We start from the raw sequence: 11,404 nt of genomic DNA on the forward strand, positions 1-11,404 counted from the left end.
CCAGCGTATCAACTTTACTAAGAAAGGACATAATGGTTTGGCAAAATAAGACAATTTCATTCTGAATGTGTAAAGACATCCTATACTAGTGGAATTACTAGTATTACTAGTAATTAGTGGAATTACTAGTATTTTGGCTTGCCAAAATCAAAGTAGTTTAGCTGAATATGGCAGGGACCTAAGCCAAATGACTATAGGTGATACCCCTGTACAACTCCACAGAGTGTTCTAGAGATAGGCTAGGGAACTCAATTCCAATGCTGGAGCTGGTGGTGTTCCACTTTCATGGTGAGCCAGCAAGATGGGATGGACAACAAGCCTGAGAAATCTGTCCTCTACTAGCACAGAATCTCTGGGAAACTGTGATCTTTCTCTTGAATCATGACTTCATGAAAAGATTTGTCCAAAGGTAGTCCTACAACCTGCCTGCTTTGGGGCTTACAGCAGAAACTGAATAAATGCATCCCTCTCCTCCTCAAGTGCAGATCAATCTCTCAAGCCTTGTAAACTCATATTTGGTAGACGCCAAATGAAGAGGAGAGTAGCTAAAAATGTAGAATGGATTCCTCGGGAGAGGTTCTGGACTCTCTTTTTTCTCAGTTTGCCTTTCAGACAAGAGACTGAAATGGTTGAGTTGTGGTCTGACTCAGATTCTAGTCACTAGAATTGCTTCAGCGGGGGTCTCCAGCCTCACTGACCTAAACGTCCTTGTTTGCAAAAGAACACCCCTATCTAAAGGAAGTAAAAAGTAAACTAATTCATGGTTTACCATGTGGATTACAAGGAGTCTTCCTCTCTTGTACCAAGTGAGAAAGCTGAGCTGGAAACTTTCTCAGTTGCTTCAAATTCAGATCATAAATTAAGATGTATCTGGCAAAAGTGGGCAAAGGGTTGAAAAAGGGGAGTTTTGCATGAAACTGAGTGTAGGTGTTTTCTGAGTACCTCAGAACTTCAGGTTCCATGGGGGGCTCCAAGTTCATTTAGCTCAAACCATACCTCTGATGGCTTCCAGTAATCTGGGTAATGTTTGGTGGGTGGTCTTCTCTTCCCACGAAGGACACGAGTTCTCTGCAGGGCATCTACAGCTTACGCATTACCTGGAATCCAGTCTTTATCAGTGAAGGAAACAGTAGCAAACTATCTTAGTCATGGTCACTTGGCTACAAAGAACAGAAAACTCGTTTTTCTGAATTCTCAATTGAAATTCTTTTTGTTTATTGGAAGGAATATGTAAGTTTCATGAGGAATAGAAAGATAGCAAATGGTTTTCCTCTCTTCTCTTTTCTCATTTCCTATTGTCTTTTTCTCTCGACAACTAGCTCCTCTCTCTCGCTTTTCCAGCTTCTTGCTTCATTATGACTTTTTGGCTCTGATACAGGATACCTGTTTTTGTTTTTGGTTGTTGCTGGTTTTTTGAAGTTTGTCTTTGTTTTTGTTCTTGTTTTTTTACATTTACCTTATTTTTATCATCATGTACCGTTTTTTCTGTGGAGAACCAGCTGTAGGAATTAGTCTGGCAGTGGACGCTTGACTTGACCAGAGCCAACAAGATATGTTGAGACCTCTGCTGAGATTCCTGAGAGCTGGCTTGTGAGCAGGAGAGGACACAAGACTGGCACTGCAAACACCATCCTGCCTCTGGGAAGCCCAAGACTAATGGCGACACAGCAGACCAAAGGCATAGAAGCAGCTACATCCTGATGCCAGTTTTGGAAAGCTGAATCTCAATTATATGTGAAGCCAGTTTCATGAGCCAATAACTATCTTGCTTGCTTAAGTCATTCTGGATCACGTATTCTGTCAAGCATAACCCCCAAAGCCCCAAATGATATAGCCATCAACCCTGGATCCCCACCCAGCCAACCCCATTCATCACCATGACCCTGCAGTTCTAGCTTCCTCATTGGCTTAGTTAGGAAGAGCATGCTCAGGAAGGAGTAGTTTAATGTGGTATGTAGGGCTACCCTTTGCAAAGCTAAAGGTGGGGTAGAGGGAAAGGAAGTAATTACCTTCTTGCATTTAAAGTAATTAGAGTCCTTGATCTGACAATTAGCCTCATCATATTTTCTTCCCTGTCTTCATTAAGGTCAGAAATGTCAAAATATAGGGGATAATGTGCAAAAAATCACTTCCAACTTCACAAATAATGCTTGTAATGCTTTTTCATATGCAAGTCTGATGGAAATTTAGAAGATGATGGGTCCATTTTGTCATTGTTCTCTTGCGGATACGCCAGCAACTTCGAAAATGTTTTCAATATGTCAACTTTAATTTTAAAATTGAAGACAATAGAGTAGCTTGGTAGCTCAGATTTAAGTCATAAATGAAAATGTATCTGGTAAGAAGTGCATTACATCCTATTTCTTCATTATGAGAATATTTAACCTAATTCTTTGACTTAAAAATATCTCCACTTTAATACGTCAAAATTCAAATAATCTTTTCCCACACCTCTTATTTTAAGACATCTGAGTTATTTCATCAAAAAATAATAAATCACAGGCTCAGATATAATTTATTCGCCGAGAACTATACCAGTGACGTTGTTCATTGTTCCAATTAAAATTTAAATTTGTTTAGGAAGGGCAAGGACGTGACTTCCATATACATGTCTAAGTTCCACATATAACCATTTCATTTTCACCAACATATATTCACCTGCGTTTGTATACACACAAGCAGTCCAGACACAGCCTGAGAAGAATGAGCACTTGGGCTCCGTCTCCGGATGTCGAGTCTACTTGAGTGACATGGGCAGCTTATGACCTCTGTAAGCCTCTGTTGCTTCCTGTAAAGGACTGAGCTTATGTCTTTATAGAAAATAATACCAACTTCATAGTTTTAATGGAGTAAAGGTAGAGCATATACTTGATACTCAGTCTTATTTACCAACTATTACTTAAGGTAACAAATACTTGCCCTTCATAATGAAAACACCCACAATTCACGAATGCCCACTTCCTACCAGCTGTCAACACCACCATAAATCTCCCAGAGTTATAAAATCCCATCTCCGCTTCTCATGAATTAAATGTTACTGCCTTCTTAATGTTACTGAAATGTCTCATTCTGCTACTAGCTGGCCGTGTGACCTGGGACAAGCACTTAGGTAATGTGAGTTGCGCTTCTGTGTTTCCAAAATGCCAAGAGCAGACTGTCCTACTCATATTTGTCCTAGATGAATGTTAGGGTCCCCTCCCACTATACCATTCTTCTCTGTGCATCTTAGAATTCAGTTCAACGGCCACATGATGTCATCATAGGACAATTACATCCTGATTTCAAATGAATCCATATTATTCTTAGAGGAAAAACCACTGCCATTTAAACCTAGTCTCCCAGACAAATATCAGCATCAGGATAAAAGGAAAGAGAGAGGGAAGTGATATAATGGTATGATAATGAACAGTCTCGGAGTTTGTAATTTTGCAAATCTCTAAAACTTATTTCTCAAAATTTGAGGATGAATTTTGAGACAGAGGTTGTCAAAGAGAGGTGTGCCACAGAGCATGAAGGACACCTCTCCATGGGCTTTTGGTCTACTGTTCCACATAACAGCCCCAAACCCGAGCTGCCTTACTTACTGGAAATGCTAATGACTGGTATACTTGTATTTTTCTGAAACTGCAAAATAGAACTGTCTAATTAACCATTCCTCTGGTATTTACTTTGAAACCAACTGTGCATTTCTTGGCCTCTTCACATACAATCGATGCCAACTGCCATGCAATTCCACAGAGTTCTTGTACAATTTTCACTTGCTCTGCCCATTTTTTTTTGGTCTTAGCCTCCCCTCTATTACCTCACAAAAATGGTGAACATTCAGAAATTACAATGCCCTTAGAAGGTCTCTACACATTTGTCTAGAAGACATTCGGGGGAAAATTCAAAAGATGCCTTCTCGCAGAAGTGGGGAAGAGAGCATAAATTAAATTTCTAATGGACATCACCAGGGAAGAAAGTGCTACATGTGAAAAGCCCGGATTCTCTCTGACAGATGGCATGCAGTGCATGCCGTTAGCTGGGCAGTGCTCAAGGGCTTGTGCCATTGCAAACACAGAAACAATAAAACTACTTATTGATTTTAAAGAGATCTGTAATTAAGTATGACATCCTAACAGATAAAGGTTTACCACGGCAGAACAGCCAGGATTTAAGGGGTCTTAAAGTGAGATACTATTTAATGGATTTAAATGTCACTCCTAGGATGGCAAAACTTCAAGAACTCCAGTGTGTGCATGTGTGTGTGTGTGTGTGTGTGTGTGTGTGTGTGTGTGTGTTTACATCTGAGGGCAACAGCATGCAGACAATTCAAGTTTGAAGTGGTGCATATGCCCATTTGAAATTTTCTTGAGGTTAGAAAAGCAAAGGTTGCAACCTTTATGTTCAGTTGCCTTGGGCAAGCAAAAAATAAAAAAATTTAAAAAAATATCTGTCAAGACCCAGGTCTTTCTGTTAAGGCTGGAGTTGAGAAATGCCCTCCAAATGCCTTCAAGTCAACATTAGCTATGACAGAAGCAAGACTATTATTTAACAGTAGCAGCAAATGTCAAAAACAAACTGTGCCTGGCGTTTTGACAAGACTCTGTTGAAAGAGAACCACTTTTTCAGCACTTGTGTAACCGTGGGGGAGAACTCGACAATTAATATCCTGAGGTCTGGTAATAGGCTTGGTGGTTTCCTTCTGATACGCATAAAAGGAGTAGCAAGTGGCGGACATGAGCAAAAAGAACCCGAAACAGGGAGGCCTGGAGAAAAGGACTGATGTATCAGAAATCGGGTACCTAGAGCTAATTAAAATGTAACTCCTTGGGGAAACTGCAGTCTCACCGTGGTGACACTGTAAAGTATGAGGACAGAGCCATCATCCCTAGGCAAAAATAAGATGCTGACAAAACCTATCTCCTATTTCCCACATTCTTCCTTCCCTCTGGTGCCCTCACGCCGTCCTGTGACACCTGCTCTGAGCTTCTTTCTGTGGATGACATGGTCTGGCCTAACCCGGCCAGACCTCCAGCCCAACAATCAATTATTCAGTATAATCACAATGAGCCAGGTCCCTGAAAAGTAACCTAACAAGTGAAGCTGTAGCTGGTGGTCAGTTGGCATAGTGGATTTGTGCATTCTGTGTCCTTTCATTTTGACAGAAACATTAGGAGAGTGTCTTGATGCACAGGAAATGCCCATGTGCTGGCTCAGTACCCGTACTCGGAAGTGGGAACAAGAGGAAAAGGGAAAGGAACAAATATTTAACTGGTTGACTGTTCACATTATATATCATTGCTTTGATGTTCAGAGGCCTCAAAAGAAGATGGCAGTATATCTCCATTTCACAGATGAGGAAACTGAGGTTTAGAAAGCTCAGGGGACTCGCCCGGGGTCCCAGTCTATAAGGAAGTCATGCGGCGTTCCAGCCTAGCAGTTTGTCGGATTCCCAAGGCTGGCTCTCTCCCCAATTCACTCTGCGAAACCTCAGGATCACACCTGGATCAGCCTCAGAACATGTTTTTTCAAGAAAAACCTGATAATGATGGTGACTGATAAATAATGTGGATGCTATGAACTGTGGCAGATGGGGCAGTGTCAACTTGTAAGCCTTCTAGAATAACCCCCACAGGCAGCTGTGGACTCTTCCCAAGAAGCATGCCCAGCTTGCAGGCTCTACAGGAGTCATTTAAGCCCTCAAAGAGAAGTCAATCCCCATGTTTGACATCCTCCCCCTACCACTTCCTCTACCTGCCATCTTCACTGCTTCCAGACTGGACTTTGGATTCCCCAGAGTACATTCACCTGTCTGCCCATGTTGTTTTCCTGCCCAACCCACGCCACCAAAAATTGTCCTCCCCTCCTCGAGCTGAGTTTGATCCTTCCTTCACACCTCATCAGTACCTGTGTCCCCACCCTTCGGAGGCCTTTCCCGACCAGTAGATTAACACCATGTTCTTACTCTCACAGATCATATCCTCTGTACAACCCATTTGTGTGGATGCCCCAAGGCATGGACTCATGTATTATGGGGCACATAAAAAACGATACCACCCAGCATTAATAATTCACATAGATGTCTTCCAGACTGAACTTTTTAAAAGGTCAGAAGTCAAAACCTGTTAAAAAAAATTTCATCACCTTTCTATTCTGTCAGAAGTAGAATAGATGAAATGAATGCAGTAGAACATCTATTATCAAGAGAGGCTCAAGGTCCACTTCTAAGCATTCATGGAGAGCTGAAGCTGTTAGGCTCTCTAAGAATACCTATATTAGCTTTATAAAATAAGCCAGCCTCTGGAGCGGAGTAGTGTATTAAACACGAGCTGTGTCTGTGATAAGGCTGCACCTGAGTCAGAAATGCCTACAGTGCCAAGTCACTCACTCTAAGGGGACAGCCAGAGAAATCTGTTGGAAATACTTAGGGGAAACCACTTGCAGAGACTGGCAGGAACAGTGCCTTGCAGTGATGAGGAGGACCCATGGTCACTAGAGCTAAGTCAGACCAGAGTTGGAAACCCTGCTCTGCCTTTAGGAAAAACATGGATGTTGGCAGCTGTCTGAGTATCTGGAGGGGTGTGGCAGGGATGTTCAGAGGAGTCACAAAGCAAACACCTGATTCATTTTCTTTCCCTCACTTTTTTTTAAGGATTTTATTTATTTATTTGAGAGAAAAAGCATGATACAGAGAGCACAAGCAGAGATGGGGGGAAAGGGGCAGAGCGAGAGGAAGAAGCAGACTCCCCACTGAGCAGGGAGCCCGACGTGGGGCTTGATCCCAGGATGCTGGCATCATGACCTCAACAGAGGCCAAACCGACTGAGCAGCCCCCCCCCCCACCAAGCCCTGGTCTTTCTTCTTTTAGATGACAGGAAAAGGCAAAGGTGAGCCCCTTCCTTCTTTCCCACCATTCTAGAACTTGGATACTAAGTTTATATATTATGTATTTTAAAGACAATTATTTTAATTTTACCACCAAAAAAAAGTATTTTATTTTCTCCTAGTTGTGTTCACTATGAATCACTTAGGACAGAAAATATGCTAGCAGGCAGAGAGTGTCACAAAATGCTTTATGCCAACTGTAGCAGACACTACCAGTGATCACCCGTATGTCGTTCTTCTATCCTCCGGGAGAGGGATTACACATCCCAGTCCCTTTACAGTTATTTGGGACCCAGAACCAGAACTAATACTATCAGACATTGAAGGATCACAGATTTATTTTTTCTGGGAGAAAAAAAAACTTGACTCAACCTTAATATGAATTTTACCATATATTCTGGAAAAGATGTGCTTCAATGTAGACTGACCTGCTTTCTCTTAGACAGGCATGACACGGACATACACTGGGTCTGAGGCATAGGAAATTCCACAAAGGTTTGTCTTTACAAACATCTTTAAGTGACATGGTCAAATTGTCAGTCTACGGGCTCCCGAAGCCAATATGCGGAGATTCCGCAAGGCAGCTACATCTGGCTGATCCCAAAATCATGGGGTAGCACTTTGTTTTTCTGTAATGTCCTGCTGGAAAATCGCAGACTTTTGTAAAAGCAGAAAGGATTTTTTTTCAAAACAGAACTGCCACTGTCATACTTTGGTTGGGTAGACATTCCCAGAAGATCTGAGAGTGACATGTGATGACTAAAAAGGGAATAGAAATGAGTTTCATTCAGTGGCAGAAATTCCCAGGGAATGCATTTTAGAAACTTTTCTTCTAAAACAAACAGATTCAGCACTTGGGTTCTTTCTTCCCTTTGTTTCCTCAATTGCTCATCACAATGAATTGGTCCATGATCACATCCCGTACAAGTCCCCTCAAAAAGTGTTTCCAAGAAAGAGACAAATCTTGCAAAGGCAACAGTCATATGGAAACACAGTACCTCGGAGTGAATTTATTGTTTTCAAAGCAGTGATTAAAAAAAAAAAAAGGCTTATTTTAAGTGGCAGTATATTTCCTAAGTGCTCATTACTTTCAAAGCCCACCTCTTGGAATACCACAGGAAGATTAGCAATTGCAAACCCTGCCATGAAAAGAACAGGACACCAGGGCATGGTTTCGATTCCAATCAAAACTGTGGTGAAAAAACAATGAATACTGTTACGCTGAAAATAAATAAAAAATTTAAAAAAAAAATAATAAAAGTGGACAGCTAAGAAAAAAAAAAAAAAACTGCCCCTTGTTCATGAAATCCTCATGGAGATCGCAGCCGGGGAAATGGTGAAAGGGAAAAATTGCCCATATATGGCAATCAGTTTTGACACAAGGCTCATCAATAGCCCATTCTTTCCCAGGCACATCATTATCTATCTGATCTGCCAAATCTGATACTTAACAACATTGTCTCGGAACAGCTGACATACCCTGGAAAAGTCTGTCTTGTAAATCACAAAGAAAGATGACAGGTTTCACAGATTTCATCAGCGGTAAAAAGAAGGGAGGCATAAAGGAAGAGATACTAGTATACTTAACCCTCTGGCACAATGAATTCAATGAACTAAATGTATTTTGAAAGGAAGAAAATAATCTCCATACCTCAATTTTTATTGAGGCCAAACAAGAAGCTACTGACTTAGCCTATTTTTCTCAACTCCTAACGAAATTGAGTTTTTGAAACATAAAGACAAATGAACAGGCAGATGGCATGATTTCATGGTATCAAAAAGGAGTGGAGAAAGTTCAATCAGGAAGACAGACTACTTAAGCTGTAGCTACTCTCTCCTATCTCAGGTCGATAGAAACAACAAAAAATTAAAAAGAAAAGAAATCCACAACTATACTGCCAAATGAGATGTATCCTCCATGGATCAGATACTACAAGGAACTCCAGAAAGTGAGAAAACAACTGAGAGCAGATAGATGGAGAGAAACCACAGCTCAAAAACCCTAAAGGAGGAGACTTGCTAAAAATGAAACCACAGATTTTAAGCTCAGAGGTGGCTGACGCTGAGAGATGAAAACACCCAACCGACCTGATGGGTTCAAGCAGGCTCTTGTGGAAGCAGCCATTGGGCCGATGCAACACTTCTACTCCCCCATCTTGGACTGGACAGAGACAACACAGTATCTACCCCAGATGAAAGTGGTAAGAGTGAGGACTAAGTTCAGAGAGGCATGGTAGTGCTCCCAAAGCCAAAAAGGGAGCACTCACATCTACAGATAGGCTCATCCTGTTCTTCCCTATAACGGCTCTGTAGAAAAGTTCTGACCTTTAAAAGTAGAAAAATTAATATCCCCAAAACATACAAGAATGACAATACTTCCATAAAATAAAATAAAATAAAATAAAATAAAATAAAATAAAATAAAATAAAGATCTTGGAAAACTCAACATGTGATCACTGAAATTAAAAACCCAGTGATGGCTGAATGCTGAGTGGATATAGCTGAAGAGCAGCTCATTGAGCTGGAAGATCCAGTTAACTAACTGAATGAGTGCAGCACAACAGAGAAAAGCTAAGGGATATCCGGAAAACAGAAACAAAAGGTCAAAGATCTTTTGAATAGAGGCATTTGAGAAGGAAAGGAGAGAAGAAAAACAGAGAACAAAGAAATAATAAGAACAAAGATCAAAAAAAAAAGGAGGGGGGGCCCTAGAATAAAGAGGAAATGTCTCTGACTGAACAGGATTAGTAGAAAAAGAACTACTACAACCTGTGCTGAAATTTCAGATGATGCGGGGGAGGGGGGGACAAAATAAGTAAAAGAAGGGAGAAGGGACTCTAATTAAAATCCCAATCCAGTCAAGGTATCTGGGTATTTCCTTCAAATGGTTGGGAGGATTACAGATAAGACCGTCCTTTGCACCTGACCTCTGAGATCATTCCAGGTAACACCACTACTGCTCTAATAGCTGGTTACCCAGGCCTTGGGTCCACTCCACTGTTGTGCATCTCCACAATTTGGACTTCTCAACCTGGAAATGTTCCACTAAATTCTTGACTACAAACCCCAAGCCTATTACCCTTCTTGTGAAAAAGGGCTTTTTACCTCAGGGCATTCAGTCCTTTTAGCTCACCTCATTCTTTCTTTTTCTTTTTTTTTTTAAATATTTTATTTATTTATTTGACAGAGAGATCACAAGCAGGCAGAGAAGTAGGCAGAGAGAGGGAGGAAGCAGGCTCTCTGCCGAGCAGAGAACCTGATGTGGGGCTCCATCCCAGGACTCTGAGACCATGACCTGAACTGAAGGCAGAGGCTTTAACCCACTGAGCCACCCAGGCGCCCCTCCTCTTTTTTTAAATTAACATATAATGTATTATTTCCTTCAGGGGTACAGGTCTGTGAATCATCAAGCTTACACAATTTACAGCACTCACTGTAGCACATACCCTCCCCAATGTCCATCACCCAGCTAACCCATCCCTCCCTCCCACCCCCCAGCAACGCTGTTTGTTTCCTGAGATTAAGAGCCTCTTATGGTTTGTCTCCCTCCCCCATCCCATCTTGTTTCATTTTTCCCTCCCTTTCCCCCGACGACCCCCCCCATCCTGCCTTTCAAATTCCTTATATCAGGAAGATCATATAATTGTCTTTCTCTGAGTGACTTATTTCACATAATACCCTCTTAACACTGTTAAGTCAGCACTGCTGATTCAACTTCCTTTCCCAATTTGCCTGGATCCCATGATAAAAGATCCCCTGATCTTTTGTTAGAAGCCTCCATTCATTTTTCACATAGCCTTTGTGCTATGTCTTCCAATAAATTCCCAGTGAGAATCGATCTATCCCATCACAATTGCCCTAAATTCCTGGACTACTGAGCCCCCCTAGACATGGCACTACCATGTTGATTGGCTCCACTGTAAGAATCTTATCTCTGGCCTTGAGTCCTTGATGGCCTCAAATGATGTAGAAATTCTTTCTTCATCTCTAGTCAGTCCCTGTGTCCATTCTTTGTAGAGGTTGTCCAAATCTCCACCATTCCCTCAAAGTTCTCTAGCTAACCCCAGCTGCCCTCACTCATAATATACAGCTCAGTATATGATCAGACTCGTCCCAAATATATTTTGTAAGCTATTGGTATACAATGAAACACTTCAAATGTTAAGATAAAATAGGTTAGGAAAAGCATTTTCCAACATAAAACAATCAGATACATCTCCTTTATCTGTAAGGTTAATAATTCCTTCCAACTGCACTTCAAACTTCCAGGTCCCCTCTGCCAGGAACTGCCTTCTGCTCTGGTTTCAAGTACATCACTCTTCTATTTCTTCTCCCACTTCTGACCACAGCCCCTCCACCTCCTTCACCAGCTCTTCTGCACACACCACTAGGCCTCAGATCTCATCTCCGTTTGCTCTAACACGCTCCTTGGAAATCTCATCCACCTCCACAGTGTAAAAGACCATGGACACATGCCAACAACAAGCTCCCTCACTTCCATCCAATAACCCAGACTCCTATGTCCAATTGCTTATG

The sequence above is a fragment of the Martes martes genome, assembly GCF_963455335.1.
Source record: "Martes martes genome assembly, chromosome: 3".
Lineage (NCBI taxonomy): Eukaryota > Metazoa > Chordata > Mammalia > Carnivora > Mustelidae > Martes > Martes martes.